The 15,927-nt window shown below is 35.9% G+C and overlaps 1 protein-coding gene across 6 annotated transcripts in view; it reads left to right on the plus strand.

Annotated features, from left to right (window-relative positions):
• ROBO2 (roundabout guidance receptor 2) overlaps positions 1–15,927 on the plus strand; it is a 662,153-nt gene that overhangs the window by 323,255 nt on the left and 322,971 nt on the right. The window lies entirely within an intron of this gene.

Raw genomic sequence — 15,927 nt, forward strand, 5'->3', positions numbered from 1 at the left:
ATAATTGTAGCTCAGTTTGTTACTCTGTTTTTCAGATCATTTACTTTTAACCATAGTGTTCGACTTCAACTGTAGCCATTTTCTACAGAATGCATTTGCTCACTTCTGAAAACCACCTTTAAACTCTAAAGAATTTTGATGTATATTTTATATGCATTGATCTTGTTTTGTGTTCTTTAAAAATATAACCCTTTTATATTTCCTGATTAACCTGAGCAATGACAAATGACAATTTAATTTCTAGAATGTGTTTGTGTGTGTATGTGTATGTGTGAGCATGTGCATTTCTTTTTTTAAACCAAATCACAGAGATCTAGGGATATTCTGATTGTTTAATTCTAGCTCAGTATACAGCAATTGACAGCATTTAGTTGTGATTAAAACAGATTGAAGGAGATAATCCCTCTGAGAAAGCAGCTTCAAAGAGCTTAGCAGTGCTTCTTCAGGGATAAGAACTAACACAACATGAGCTAATTCCTGCAAAATCTCCCTCGTGGTGCTGAAGGCAAGCCCCTCATTTGCTGGTTTTTCTTACAGGTTCTATTCAAGTTTCTCCTCAACAGGAATTCTGCTTTGAAGACTGACTTGCTCATTCTATTTTTGTCAAGAGACAACAATTAGCCTTTTGCTTTAAGATACAGTGAAATATAATTTATGTCATAAAGGAATAGAGTGCAGATAGTTCTGAATGTACAATTGAATCATATTTTTAAAGTCCATGGGTAAGTCATAGACAATGTGTAACTTGGGATGTCATTAACCATAGAAATATTGTTCCATTGGAAGTTTAGGTTTCCTGGTTGGACATTCCTATCTGAAGTCTGTTTAATCCATGTTGTAGCTAGTATACTTAAAACTAGTACTATAAAATTTTAACCTCTCTGCATAGTAACAATTTTATGAGCATTTCTAACTTATGTTGTGGATCCAATATTATGGGGAGGAAAACTTCTTTCCTTGGGAATGCCTTCAGAATAATTTCTTCCATAGAGTATCATTCCTAGGTTCAGAAAGATAGGCAGCTTTGTACCTTCTGGGAGTAGTGTGCTAAAGATAGAAGAAAGAGAGAGAACTAGGTTGAGGATAATTTATAGGTTGAAGTTTTCCTTATTCCATTACCCTTTTTCCACTTCTGTAACGGCATGTTGCAAACTGAGACCACACCTTTGAGGATAGGAGCCATGCTTGGGGGAAGGAGGAGTAAGGCACATGTGGGGACCCCATGTGTCAAAGGACGTATTCCTGAATCCTGGCTGCACATGCAGAAATAAATCTGAAACTATGCTAAGTAGCTACCCTTACATGTTGTATCCAAAATTAAAATATTGGACATGTTCATATTGTAGGAACCTCCTTCTGCTTCTCCCTTGACCCTCCCTACATACCCCTGCTTCCATACCTCCCATCCCTGCCAAAACTACCATTCCTCTCCGGCACACACATCGTGCTGTGACGAGACACACAGAAGCCTACTTATTGTAGGACTCATTGAATTGAGTAATTAATCATGTGCTACCATTGAGTTTGTTAATAAAGATTATGCCACATTCTGAAGGGAATTAATATTTTAAAACATGGAATATCAGTTTTCTGTGTAAATTTTTATAAGCTGGAGCAACAATGTATAGATTAATAATATATATGAGGGGAGATAAGGAAGCAGGGGTAGTAGGGAGGGTCGAGGGAGAAGCAGAAGGAGGTGCATACAACGTGAACATTTCCAATCTTTTACTTTTGAATACACTATTAAGCAGAATTTAGAATTTATCGTCTGATAGCATCAACCAAATCAAAAGTTTTAATGTAGCTTTTTTCCATATGAATCACCTGCCAGAGTTTCACAATTTTTCAAGAAAGCCTTCACTGTGCTGTTATGTGGCAATTGATCTGTTGTTTAATTTACAGTAATGATGATGGGCTGACATTAATAATAATGGCATATGTTTAAAATGTAACAGGGCACCTCAATGCAATAAAAGAGATAGATATATAGTTTAAAACCTTTTAACACTGCATTGCCCCTGCTAATGTTTCACAACACTTTATACTCTGGAAAAAAAACGTGGCATAAAAATAGCATGTAAAGTGTTATCCCCACATGCTGTTCTTGGTCTTTGGCATGCCTGTTTTTTTCCACATTTTCCAAAAATGACAAGAATGTATCCCATCTGATACATCCTGTGAAAAATTTAAGAGCATATTTGAAAACACAAAATACTGTTTTCATAAACTGCTGAAATCTGTGATAGTTTGGCAGCAGTCTGAGGAACAATGCCGGAACTCGGCTCTTTACTTTTTCCTTCCCTTGCATTCCTGTGTCAAACCCACTGAATTTTCCTATGCTATATTGCTTTCTGATGTGTTGATCTGCATCTCCCTAAAACACACGTGGTAGTGTCTACACAGAATTTGGTGGTTGGCTTTTCTCCACTAATTAATGATCTAATGTTGATATCGATGTAGTTTTTCATTTATGGATAAAAATAAATGATCTGAAGCTAATTAAGCATTGAGTAAATTAGAAACAAAGCTTTTCATAAAAAGAGGAATGATGGAGTGGGCAATACCAGATGTAAGATTTTGTGGACTGATACATGTGGATAAAATTCTTTGGAGAGAACAGGCAGAACTCTGAGAACTTCTGCTTCTATTTTTATTCTTCTTTTATCCTTGAGAATTAAGAATCACTCCTAACCTGCATGGAAAAGTATAACCAATACGCTCCTCATCTTTGGACTAATGTAACTACACTTTAACTCTTGATTACATAGGATGCCTTTACATTAAAAGTGTTCACATATCTTGTATGAAACATAGACACCCTACATGGTTGCTTTTTTTGCCAATAAGTACAGGAGATAGCATTTCCAAAAGAAAGAGTTCAGTCTGGTGAAAGTGATGTCCCGGTGAGTTCTTTAGCCATTTTCTCCAGGGTGTTTCATCTTAATGCATATTCTCTACTGCCCTGTACCTTTTACTGGGTCTACACTTTACACAATGCTTCAGAGATGTGCATTCAACCAATTTTTGCTGTCAAGTTAAGGAGTCAAGCAGACCCCATTATTTGTTGATACACACTAACCATTAACCAGATCAAAATGTGTCTCTGCATTTAGTTTCATGTGAGGGGAAACACAGTGACATAAGCAATAGTAGCTAATACTTATGTAGTATTTACTGAGCTTGCCATATATTATTTAATTTTCACAGCTCTGAATCTTAGAGTAATGAAGGAAGGAGTCATGGAGATGATGGAAGTTCAGTTAGGCTAAAGTGTATGAACTGCAGCATTAGACAAACTCAAGCTGAAGCCCTTCACCACTTAGTAATTGTACTACTTTCATAATTTTTTAAACCTCTTTTAATATTAATTAACCCATTGGTCACCCCACTTCACCCAGAGTCCAAGTGTAAGGCATATTCCTAGATACCACTTGTTTGGTGATTCACAGTCTATACTGTGTCGGAGAATAACTAGAACTGAGATGGCTTTTCTGTCTAATAATCAATCATTCAGAATGTTGTTAACATATTTAGACTTCAGTGGCAGGTACAACTGAGCTCACAGTTTGTGGTAAAGAAGCACATCTGGACAAATGAATAGAGATGGACCTTTATGGAGTGTGCTCCAGGGGTTATTTGAACATCAATTTGAAGTGGAAGGCTCAGGCACAGGAATAAGGAATGAAAAAATTGGTGGGAGGTCATACCAGGCTTGGAAAGGCAATCAAAGAAATATGGGCTGTGATCTAATGACTTGTGGTAAACTTGCTTGTTTATCATTGAGGCTTATTTACTGAACACTGTCTTGTACCTCTTCAGTAAATTCTTTGTTTATTTGATAAAATATTAGTGTTTTCTTTTTAAATGTAAGTGATTCTAAATTCCAACATGAAATAAGTCACCATGTGACATTGTTTCTCAATATTTGATTGTCTGGATTCACCCATTTTTTAAATAAAAGACAAGTTATATAGTAGTCTATATGCTGTAGACTTTGTTTCTCAGTGTGAAAAAGTTAGCTGGGTCTCCTGTCATTTGCTGGTGGGTGTACCACTGAATCTGATGAGAAAAGAGCCCCAGGGCATCAGGAATATACATTCTCCATCTAGATTTCAAAATGTTCAGTAGTTTTGGGGGCATGACTGGAAAATATTAAGCCCATTACTATGGTAATTATGTAGAATGTTTCTTTGCTTCCATGTACCTCACACTGTTTGCTACAAAATACAAACTTTGGTGTTTAACAAAAGTGCCAATGACTGTGTCTGAATTCATAAGCATCGCCTTAGGAGCCAGGCAATTTCTGTCACAGCCTAGGGCCTTAGGGAGACTTTTTAATGAGGAGATGTGAAGCCTTTTGCAGTTTATTGTTGATGACATTTTGAGGACACTTGCAGTTGCAGTCGGGTAGATGAAAAACAATAAAGCCAGGTCTTTTCTTAGATGTGGCTTATGTGCCCCACAGTGTTGTATCAGATTTTATCGGTAATCAAATTTCTACACAATAGCAATAAAAAAAAATCCCTTTTAACAACTAAATTTCAAATATTTAAGGCAAGAAAAAAAAATACTCTTGAAAATCTGATATCTGGGTTTTCTGAGATTCAAAGAATCCCAATTTTACTAGTTATTCTAAGATTCAAAGAATCCCAATTTGTCTATTGTAAAGGTTACTACCACTGTTTTCACGGGCTTGAAATGGCTGCTTTTCTGGTTCGATCTGTTATAGGTGTATCTGCTGGTAGTTTTTGCTCTCTGTGTTTAAAAAGTCTCAAATTGCTTGAGGCATTCTTATAGTAGAAGTTAAATTGGCATTGCTCCTCAGATAACAACTCTGGCATTGAATAAACCTCTTTTGTATTCACAGGAATTACATATAGTCACATCTATTATCCGATACTTTTATGATGAAAAAGAAATCAAATGATATGGTCACTCTTTCCATCTAAAATGTTTTGTGACCAACTTGAAATTTTCCATCTGAACTTTTTGTGACCAGCTTGTACTTGTTAAAATTATTGGACTACGTCACAGTGGTGTGGCGGACAATGAACCTGTGTGCCTGTGCCGTTGGGACAGCAGTGATGGGCTTCACCATCCAGTGTGGTCCTCAGCTCTGTGCGTGGCTTTCTCAGAGATGGTGTTAGGGAGTGTTCAGGGTTCTGGAATTGGACTGTGGCCTTGAATCCTGACCCCATCCACCCTTACTGTGTATCTTTGACCTAGAAATGTACCCTCATTTGGCCTTAACTGTAAAATGAACAGAGCATGTTCATATCTTCTTGGATGATCATAATGATATAAAGAACTAATGCTTAGTTAAATCAACAAATCTAAAGGTATACCCTCTTCTAAGCTAAGGTATTTACAATGTGACTACCTTAGGTCTCATGTATAGCACAAAAGTAATAATCATTGTTAAGGGCTATTATTAATATTAGTGTTAGTGTAATAATAACAACAACAACAACAATAATAATACTAGTGTTACAGTTTCATTATCAGAAAGGTGCTTGTTGAATGCTAGATCAAAACAGGTGAGAGCTAGATAGTGTTAATGCAAATTTCACCCAGGCCATGGAAAACTTCCTTGCTAGAATCAGGAAATGTATCTTAGGATTTATTTGCTCTTCTCCATCTCTAGGTGGTTGAGTGAAATCTTCTAAATTCTTGCTCATGGGCATCACTTTTCCATACTTTGTACATACTCCTCTCTTTCCCCAAAAAAGAATTATGTGACAGGATACAATGCACATAGTTACAGTTCTGCTAGTTTAAACTGGTTTATTGTAATGGATTCAGTTGAGGCTTGGTTATATTCCAGCATCAGCCATTTTGTTATTGTGAAAAGGTAATAAATTTGGATTTGTTGATTCATTTATGCCTTCTTAAGATGGCATTCCAGACACCGTAATTAAACTGGGCAATTCCTAAATATCCGCAGCTGATTCTTCCACTGTATTTCTAATTTTACTCTTATGGGGGAAGCTATCTGCTTCTATGTAATTGAAAACAAAAAGAATTCTAAATATTAGTTTTATTAGATTATTATGAACAGAATGCAGTTATACCTGTATATTTGTTATAAACTGGAAATTTGAATTTCAGTGCATCTAAGAATGAAGAGGGTATATTTGTTATAAAAAACAGTGACAAACCATTGCCCATGTGAATCTTGGAAACAAACCTGGCAGTGAGTTTTATCTCATGTGTTTAGGACTCATCATCAAATATGACTGAATTTTTATGAATGTTTATACACTAGGTTATTATAACCATCATGTAATCAAATATGTTATGCAAAACAAAGACTGTTACCTGCTTCAATAATGAAAATCATCACATTATATATTTTTAGAGTAATTACCCATAGTCTGGGATGAGGTGGACACTTTTCAGAAGTGCATAGTCTGGGACCAGTTTTTCGTAAAGTATGTATGGAAAGGGTATTAATCCTATATAGGCAAGGGGAACCAGCAAGTCTCTAATTAGAATGTCTCTCCCCAATACTCTACTGATAATTCATTCAGATTTAGTAAGCTCCTTTTTTCTTTTTTGATTAAAGTCAGGATCTAACATCCATCCTCCTGTCCACACCTGTACCATAGGGTAACTGATCCTGATAAAAATCACAGGTACTTTTATGTCTGGATGAAGTCAGCTGCCCTAGAAGAATGAAAGTTTTGATTGGTCTGTAGGATGTGATAATTTCAGAACTTTCCATTGTACTTAGATGTTATAGGTGGTCAAAAAGAAGAGTAATATTGGGATCAAGGGTAAAAGAAGAATGACTGAAGATCCTGGGAGGGCAGAAAGTGAGAGGAGCCCAGAGAAACACATCAGCTGTATAATTCTGCCTTGGGCACTTTGACCCACATAAAGCTAAACATCATCTCCTTTGGTGGACCTGTCCCAGATTGCCTGTGCTTAGCTTCAGGCACTAATTTTCTTTCTTTATGCAATCCAATCCATTAAACGTTTTTCAGACCTGAAGAGGGATTGTTTTTTTTTTTTTTTGGACCAGGCCTGGGATAAGATGAAGTATTGACTGTTTCATTCATTCATACATCATAAATATGTTGCCCTCCCACCATCTCTTCCTCATTCCCTAACATACATAGGCACTTCTAAAGCTCACTGAAATTCCTTATGATATAACAGGCTTCCTGGCAGAAGAAGAGGCAATAGCTCATGGTAGTGCTCAGGGGAGTGACAGATACTTTTAAGCCTGGCATGAAAAAATTGACACAAGCAATTTTTTAGGAACAGTTTTTTGATGGTGTGTGCCCTAGGGAGACACAAACCTGTAGCACGGGTGGCAGTTATTAAGCCCTATAACTCAAGTTTACTTGTGGTCCTGGAAACCCTACACAGCCCATAAGGTAATTCCCTGTAGGAGAGTATCAGCAAGACAGATACCTATTTTGTAAGGTTATCTCTTTCATTGCACTTGACATTTTCAAGTCTGTGGCAGTAGGTGAGAAAGAGGGGCCTCTAAAAGATCCTGATCACACAAACAAAAGGAGTCAAAGCTTGAAGAGGCAATACAGTCTTTTCGTCAAAGGTTGTTTAAGTACACATATATTTGGCATTAGCTTACTTTATTCTTTTGAATGTAATAAATGTTGTGATCACACTTTATACCTGGAAAAATCGTAAAGATAGAGGCCAAAAAAAATCTATTGTTTTATCTCTATCTCTATCTCTTATCTCTAACTATGTCTATAGCTATGCTCCTTAACTTAATTACCAAACACACAGGATGGTGTTTAGTTTTATACTGGGATATGAAGATGTTCTACTTCTAGTCATTTACCTACATTAGCTTCTACTCACCTCAAGCCCATGCGTAACTCACCTGCCTGCTTATGTGTGATCGTGGTGATCATACTTTCTGTGTATTTTTTGACAGTGAGCATCTTAAGCACTAGGTCATTATCTGACTTGGAGTAGATGCCAAGAAGAAGGAAAAAAAGAAAACGTATTTCTTGAATGGCAAAAGAGTCTAACTGTATGTTAGATGAGGCAATCTTGGCTTTAAAGTGCTGACACATAAACAAACAAATAAATAATAAATGCATGCTTACACTACAATACAGGAGAGACACATACACCAAAGATAGACAGTACACCATTATTCAGTGCTAATCAATACTCAGCTGATGAGCCCTCATGCTTTGATGGGACAACAGCCTCATAATAAAAATGTGGAAATTCTGATAATTGAGCTCTGAGTAAGGTACTGTAGAATCACAAAAGAGGAGTTCTATCAATGGTGTATTAAGAGTAGGATGGAATGTAAAACATGGGGATTCTGATGAGTGCTTGAGAAAGAGAGAACGGCCTCATGATAGAGATGGCATCTGAGGCGGCTTACAGAATAAACAGGAAAATGCCTGATGAAGGAGAAGAAAGGATAGACAGAGGGATCCCATTGCACAAATGCAGAGTATTTTGAAGGGTCCCAACAGCTCTGTAGGTGAGCAGAGAGCCAGCCTATCAGGGGCCTGGCGTGCAGAGCCTGGCATTATGAGGAGTGAGACTGAATAGTTAGAGGACAGAAGGCCAAGGACATCTTAGGTTCAGGGGACAAGTGTGGGTTTTATCCTGTGCACAGCAGGAAGTCAAAAGGGATTTGTTTGCCAGCCTTTTTTGTTTTCTGTCTGTGTGCCTCTCCCCTTCAAAGCTTCCTTATTTTCTTTCTTCTTTTTTTCTCCTTTTTTTATTCCGTTTTTAATTTAAGGTTTATCCTTCTACTAGCAATGTGATGGATGGACTAAGATTAGGGGAGACTGTTGTATGTGAAACAATTGGAATATTTAGCAGTAGTCCATGAGGAAAGCAATGAGCACCTTCCCTTAGAAAGTAGCTAATAGGAGAAGAAGCAGGGTATTGCCTCAACAACCTTGGGTGGAGTATCACACCACTGCCTGACACAGTATAGGCGGTGTGTGAAGGCTTATTGCTGGCAAAATAATGACTAAATCGGTGAATTTAATAGTGAATAAAAGCACACTTTCTGTTCTGTGATACTGAGTTGGTGGTGCCTTTTACCAAGGTCAAGAGAAAAGGAGGTGGAAAATGTTTATAAGGAAAAAAGGGAGCAGGAAGTTCCATTTTTTGTTTTGCTGAGTTGAGCACATCTCCAGGATGAGGTGGTGTCTTTGTCCAACAAATACTTGAAAATACATGTTCGGGAAAAAGGGAAAGGAGAAGAGATGGTCTCCACAGTTTCATCATAAGTTTGTATGGGACAAATAATGTGAAGGGTTGATTATGTGTCTGGAAGAAATTGTTCACTTTCAGAATGAACATCAGCAATTTCTAGCTTTTAGAATGTCAGTTGCTATTTCTGAAGAGACACTGTCACCGAGATAAATTTGGGTGCCTTAAAATCTCTCTTTTTTTTTCTTTTAAATGCAAGCAGTTTGCCTTTCCATCCGCAGGGCAGGCACAATTACCACAAGGAACATTACTTTCTTCCTTGTAAGGAAAAACTTTGCTGTAGGAAAAATGACATCTCTTCCCCAAGATTAGCCCCCAAAATATTAAGGTAGGAATGAGGCAGCCCATTCCATGCTTATGACTCCCCCAAAAAATTATGGAGTTTTTTAACAAAGTCTACTCATGTCCAAATATTTGTAAAATTAATTTTATGTTGAAATATATTGTTACCCGAACTTAAGTCCACTTCCTAGTACTTTTAAAATGTACCTTATATGAGATGGAATTATGTATTAATTATGTTTCCATTATTGAACCTACTAATTAACTTGCAAATTGCATATCCTGTCCAAAAAAGCTCTTCCTCTAGGTCCACACAAAACATTAAATAAGAACATTGCAAAATAAATTGATTCTGGTGTCACATAAGCATTATTAATCTTGGTGCTGAAGTCATTTCTTTTAGGAACATGTTGCAAAAATAAGGAAAAAATATTTGTATGTATTTCAGTGTAGAATGGTGTTTTTTTTAATATGTGCATAATCAGTAAAAGATATTAATCCTACATCATTTTATTAGTCAGGTTTCTGTTTCCTTTAAACTTGCCTCCATAAGCTAGTGTGATAATGTTTGTCTTACTAAATAATAAAACTGTAAGTATTGGTTGAAGTTTAATCCCAGCATCTTTGAAACATCCCACTGAACTTTCAGATTTCCAGTAAACTGTGGTCCATTGTTAATAATATGCTTGAGTAAAACAAAGAAATATAGTTATTTCCAATCCTAAGCTAAGTTTTAGGAAATAAACATCTATGGGGGGATCACAGGCTTATTTTTAATGTTTCAAACAAGCTAGAGCTTGTATTTTATTTTCATTAGGGGGATTAAGAAAAATCTTTGGAGGAAGTATTTTTAACTTCAGAGTTTCCACATTGGGTGTCTTTTAGTTCTTGTTCTTTGGGATATTTTTATGGAAGTACAAATTGTTCTTTAGATACCATCTGCTCCTCCCTTGGTTCGGTCAGACCCCAACATCTGGTTGTTCTGGAATTGTCCATGAGAGCTGAGACAGGATCATCATGACCTCACTAGAGGGTGGTTGAAAAAGGAACAGCTGAACATCAAGAAGCCTAAGTTCATGTTTTTCAGAAAAATGACTCCAAAGATAAAATGCAGAAATCAAATACATGAACACAATTCATACAGAGCAATGAGGAAATGTTGTGGTGATAAATTTTAAATTATTATTATACTATATGACATGAAAAGAGAACATTTTTTAAAAAGCAAAGATTTTTAAGGAACCACAGAATATCAGTACTGAATTAAAATATTGATTCGAACATGCTTCAGATACTCAGTATCTGCCATTACAAATATTCAGTATTTTAAAAAGTACTAGTAGATTTAGTCAGAGGTCAAGATAATTACTAGGATTAGGTGCTTGGTATTAGCAAAACAACACCACTTTTTCTGAACTGTTGCTTTTCTATTCTGTAACTAATTTAAATAATTTTTTGATTCTCCATTTCACTGGTAAGTGAGGTTTGAATAACAAAGCTAATATATTGAAGGGATTGCTTTGTTTTGGAGTTGCATATCTAATAACACAAATAGCTCTGGAGGTGAATTTCCTAGTAACGTCCCCAAATGCATATTTATTTTCCACATTAGAGGAGTGTGTTGGTAGAAAGAATAACACGCTGTGATAATTAAGAGACTTAATCATTTATATTTGCCTTTTCTGGGTGATGGGAACATAGAGATAGGTTTTCTTTCCTTTTTTTTTTCTGGCAAATGGTAAAAAACTTAATACCTTTGTAAAATCATACTTAAAAAATAAATGGGTGTGGCCCAGAGAGTTAAAATAGGCATATCCAGGATCAGGTTAGGATTAGAAAATATCTGCAGTTAACATAGTAAATGTTGACTGTGATTAAGTAAGCAAAAAGAATTTCAGCAAATGTCTATTTTCCAGATATTTTGGCTATACAGATAATTTTAACCAAAAACATGTGAAAATATTCAGATAGTGAAGAACAGCATGATGAGCTTGAAAGTTCTGGATGCGTTTCCCTGTCTTCCTCCTGTGGAAACACTTTAAGTACTTGAATCTCAGCCTTCTCAAAAATATAACTTTGGAACAGTGCTGATGTTCTGAAGAGGAAATCTTAGTGGAGAACATCACAACCTCAAAATGTAAGAAATGATCTTGATCATTAAAACATTAAATTTTAAAGCATCCAATGAAATGAAAGAAAAGATACTTCTTAGTTGTCTTCAATTTTTGGTTAGACTTTTAAAACCTATGTCATTTTAAGATCTGCAAGAAGGAACTATTATTATAATGGCCTTTTCATAGAAAGAAAAAAATATATATATATAGGGAATGATAACCTACCCATGAAATGTGGGCTTTAGGTATCATAATATATATTAAAGAAAGAGTTGAAGAGGCAACCAAACAACATGCAAACATTTTATAGGTCTATCTTTTCTCTCCTCTTCAGTGCATTTATTTGAAAACTGCTTATTTTCCTGAATTTGCCCTACTAGCAAAGTTTTTTATACCAGACAGCTACTTTATATTGTTGCTGCATATCATGAATAACAGCTTTTTTTTATGGCAAATGAGATGCCCCAAGTTGCAAGCTTTCCATAAACATATCTGAATTGTTCAATTTCCTTCTCATTGTATAAATTCCACTCTGGCCCTTTGCCAGCTGATATTCAGATAAAGATTTCGTTCAAGTCATTTTCAAAACTGTTCTGTCTTGCTCGCTATCCTATGTGGTAAGATTGCTCAATTCATATTAGCTATACAAGTACTGTGCAGGTTTTAACAGATTTTTCTAAATCATTTCTTTATACTGAGTGTAACAAGAATAATGAAAGAATGCCTCCAGTTGGTTTTCCAAGTACAGCAGTGGTTTATTAGCAATAGAATTAGTAATATGACTGTGTAGAGGTCACTTTCTGAAGAAAATATCTTAATGAATTATTTTGTTTCATTTTCTTTCATGTCTTCTAACATGGATTTGGATTATGATTGCTGGTTGATTACAAATGACTTGGCTCTCTATTTCCCAATTAGGTAAGTGATTTTGATTCTTTGATACTTGTAGGAATCCGTGGTTGTGTTTTTAAATCATTCCTCATTGCCAGTTTTCACTCTTGAGTTCTCTGGCAAAATGAGGTAAACATTGGACACAAAGAGACAAATTACCATTTGTATTTCTGAAAATACATTTTCAGAAGGGTATTTATGGTCTGTTTCATTAGCTGTCATAGAATCCAAACTAACAAGAAGACCCAGTTTAGGTTAATCTTATTCATAGGAACCATATGTTCAAATTCATTTAAGTTCTTTTGGTTGGATAGCTTTTGTTTTTAAATGAACTGTCAGATCTTGTCCATAAAAGTTCCAGGTCATCCTAGACTAGTTACTAATCATATCCTAGTTTCCCAGCTGAAAGAACGCCTTCTGTATGGTAGCTAGTGACAGTTGGACATACAATTGGTAACCATTTTGATGATCCCAAAGATATTTAGGGTAAAAGAAATGTCAGCTTTAGACTTCAAGGTATTGTCACTTCCTCAGTGCTACTATTGGGATCAGTGAACAAATCTTGCCAACTATGAGTTAAGAATGCTCTTTGTACTTCCTAATGCTTGAAAAAAAAGAAAACAGGAAGAAGAATATTTTGAAAAATGTGATAATTTTATGAAATTTAAATTTTGATGTCTAGAAATAAAGTTTTGTTGGAACACAGCCACATTTACTACCTTACATATTATCTGTGGCTGCTTTTTACACATGACTTTTTACATATGATTACCAAATCCTAAAATATTCACTGTGTGACCCTTAACAGAAGAGGTTTGCTGACTCCATTGCTTGAGCATCAGCATTCAAGAGGTTAATTTCCAAAGCCTCTTACTTTGGGGATATTAATAGGAACAGAAATGATTGCATATCTAGTCTTTCCTTCAATCATGAGGGAATCTACCACACCTAAAATGATCAGATGAAGCCAAATGGAAGAGTAAATCATGATGGTAGGTCTAAATTTTTCTGAAATAGCCTCTTATATAGTTATTTCTTATACCTTTTGAGCCCTAAAACATGCAATACATTCAGTTTAATTTATTTTTGCTGCCAGTTGGTCTTTGGGCTTGCTCACAGGCATTCAAAGCCCAGTGGATCATCAGAATTGGGTGAGTGGCATTTTTGTGGCTGGTGAAGCAGGAGCATATCATACATTGAAAAATAATTTCCTCAAAGTTTTAAGTACTTCTCAAGGATCTGTTTCCTCTAAAAAAACACTAGCATTTTATAGATACCATCTCTTCTGAATTACATTTGACAGTGTTAGCAAAGTGTGAGACTGGTCCTCCTTGCAATCTAGCTGAGCACATAACACTGTAACACAAGTAAGCATGTGCTTTGTGAAAGAGATTTGCAGAATTTTTCAGAGGCGATGTGGAATATGAGTGGTTATACATGAATTGAGATTAAGGTAATCTTAAAATAATTATAAATTTATTTCTAGTTCTTTTCATCTTTGCATTTATCAGAAATGGATACAATTGTAGTTTGAGCAGAAACTAAAAAAAAAGAACAAAGAAAGGATATTGTGGAATATTGCAAGACAAAGCAATGTAGAAATCACTGGATATGAAGAATATGCATTATCTTCTAGGTTTAGGCCACTGGGAAATAAAGCTTCTATGCATGTATTTGATATATAAAGACAGGCACAAAGAAGAAGGCAAACATACTGTGGATATTCTGGGATGGTACATTTATACAGTATGTTTTCTGACCCTTTTCATGAAAATTTGACATTACTGTACCTCAGCTACAAGCTGCAGAACTCACCAGGGAAAGAACAGCTGGATACTTTATTAGGTTTTATGTTGTACATAAGGAGACCATGTTTTCCATTGTCAGTGTGTAAAAGAAAATGAAAGCTCAGGGCATCATTAAAGTCTCAAAAGTGTAGGATATGTCAGGTCTGTTCTCTCAACACCTGGACTGAAAGCACAGTGTGAGGTCACTATAAAACAAAAACAGACTGTCTGCTCTAGTTGGAATTTCAAGAGTTGATTTAAAAAGAATGAAATAGTCCATAATTGCTACAGAGAGGATTATTCTTTTGTAACTAGACAGTTCCATGTATGAATATAAACATGTGTATTTGCTGGAACACGTTTTCCATATTATTGCATCTGAATATCTTTTTGCTGCTCTCAGAGGCACACTGAAAAGCTCCTTGGGGTCATAAGAGCTGGAGAATCTTCATTTTCTAGTTCTAATGGTGTCATACTCTTGATGAATGTTTCTCCCTGACTCTCCATTTAGTCCCTATTGGATCATTTTTATTGAACGTCCCCAATACACACACACACACATTATTCTTATTGGTGTAGTCATTGTGTCTCTCCTTGTAAGTGTCTTTTTGTTGGGGACCATTTTATCATACATCTTTATTTGTTCCACAAAGCCCATCGCTGTGTTCCTTGCACAGTGGTTGCCTTTAAAGTACTTTTAGTCTGCTCGGTCTGCCATTATAAAATACCATAGACTGGGTGGCTTAAACATCAGAACTTTATTGTCTCACAGTTCTGAAAACTCCAAGTCCTCAGGGCTCCAGTGAGGTCAGGTTCTGGTGGGAGCTCTTGCTAGCTTACAGATGGCCACCTTCTCTCGGTGTCCTCAAGAAGTCCTGTTGGATAAGGGCCCCACCTCGATGACCTTATGTAACCTTCATTAATTTTTAAAACATTTATCTCCATATATAGTCTCATTGGAGGCTAGATGTAAGCAGGAGAGAGGAATGAATTTTCTTTTCAGATGAAGCTGTAAGAGTTGTTTGCAGTCTTAGGCTACCTGTATCTTATCCTCAAGTTGGATTATTTTCTTAATTTTCATCATATGCTCATATTAAATCTAGTAAATTATAAAATGTGTTTCACATACTAGTGGACTTTCTATTTTCTAGCTATCATCTCTTCTTTTATCATCTTTAAAAAACAGAGCAGATTCCATTCATCATTCATGAGTCTGCTTATTTATATGTTTACCATTAATGAAGTGCCTGACCGTATGTAGCAGGGGTAAAGACCAAGGGGCATAGATCTAAAGAATAACTTGACAATGTTCTGCCTTTTGGGAACTCAGAGTTGGCAAGAAAGACAGTTTTAGAGCAGTGTGTTAAGTGTTTAACATAATTTGCTATTGAAATAAAAATAAAGCAGTGCCCACAATGCTTTGTAAATTAGCAACTTTTTACTGGTGATGAGTCAGTTTGCAGTTGGAAAAAGAAAGCGAATAAATACCAGGCAAAGTGAATGTCAAATACAAAGGAAATAAGTAGTTGAACAAGAGAGCCTCATAACCCCAGAGCCTGCAAATTAATGTGCTGAACAAGATGAAGGAAATTAAATGCTCTTATATTTTTTTATTGTGCTTCTCC

Source organism: Manis pentadactyla, chromosome 1, assembly GCF_030020395.1.
Source record: "Manis pentadactyla isolate mManPen7 chromosome 1, mManPen7.hap1, whole genome shotgun sequence".
Classification (NCBI taxonomy): domain Eukaryota; kingdom Metazoa; phylum Chordata; class Mammalia; order Pholidota; family Manidae; genus Manis; species Manis pentadactyla.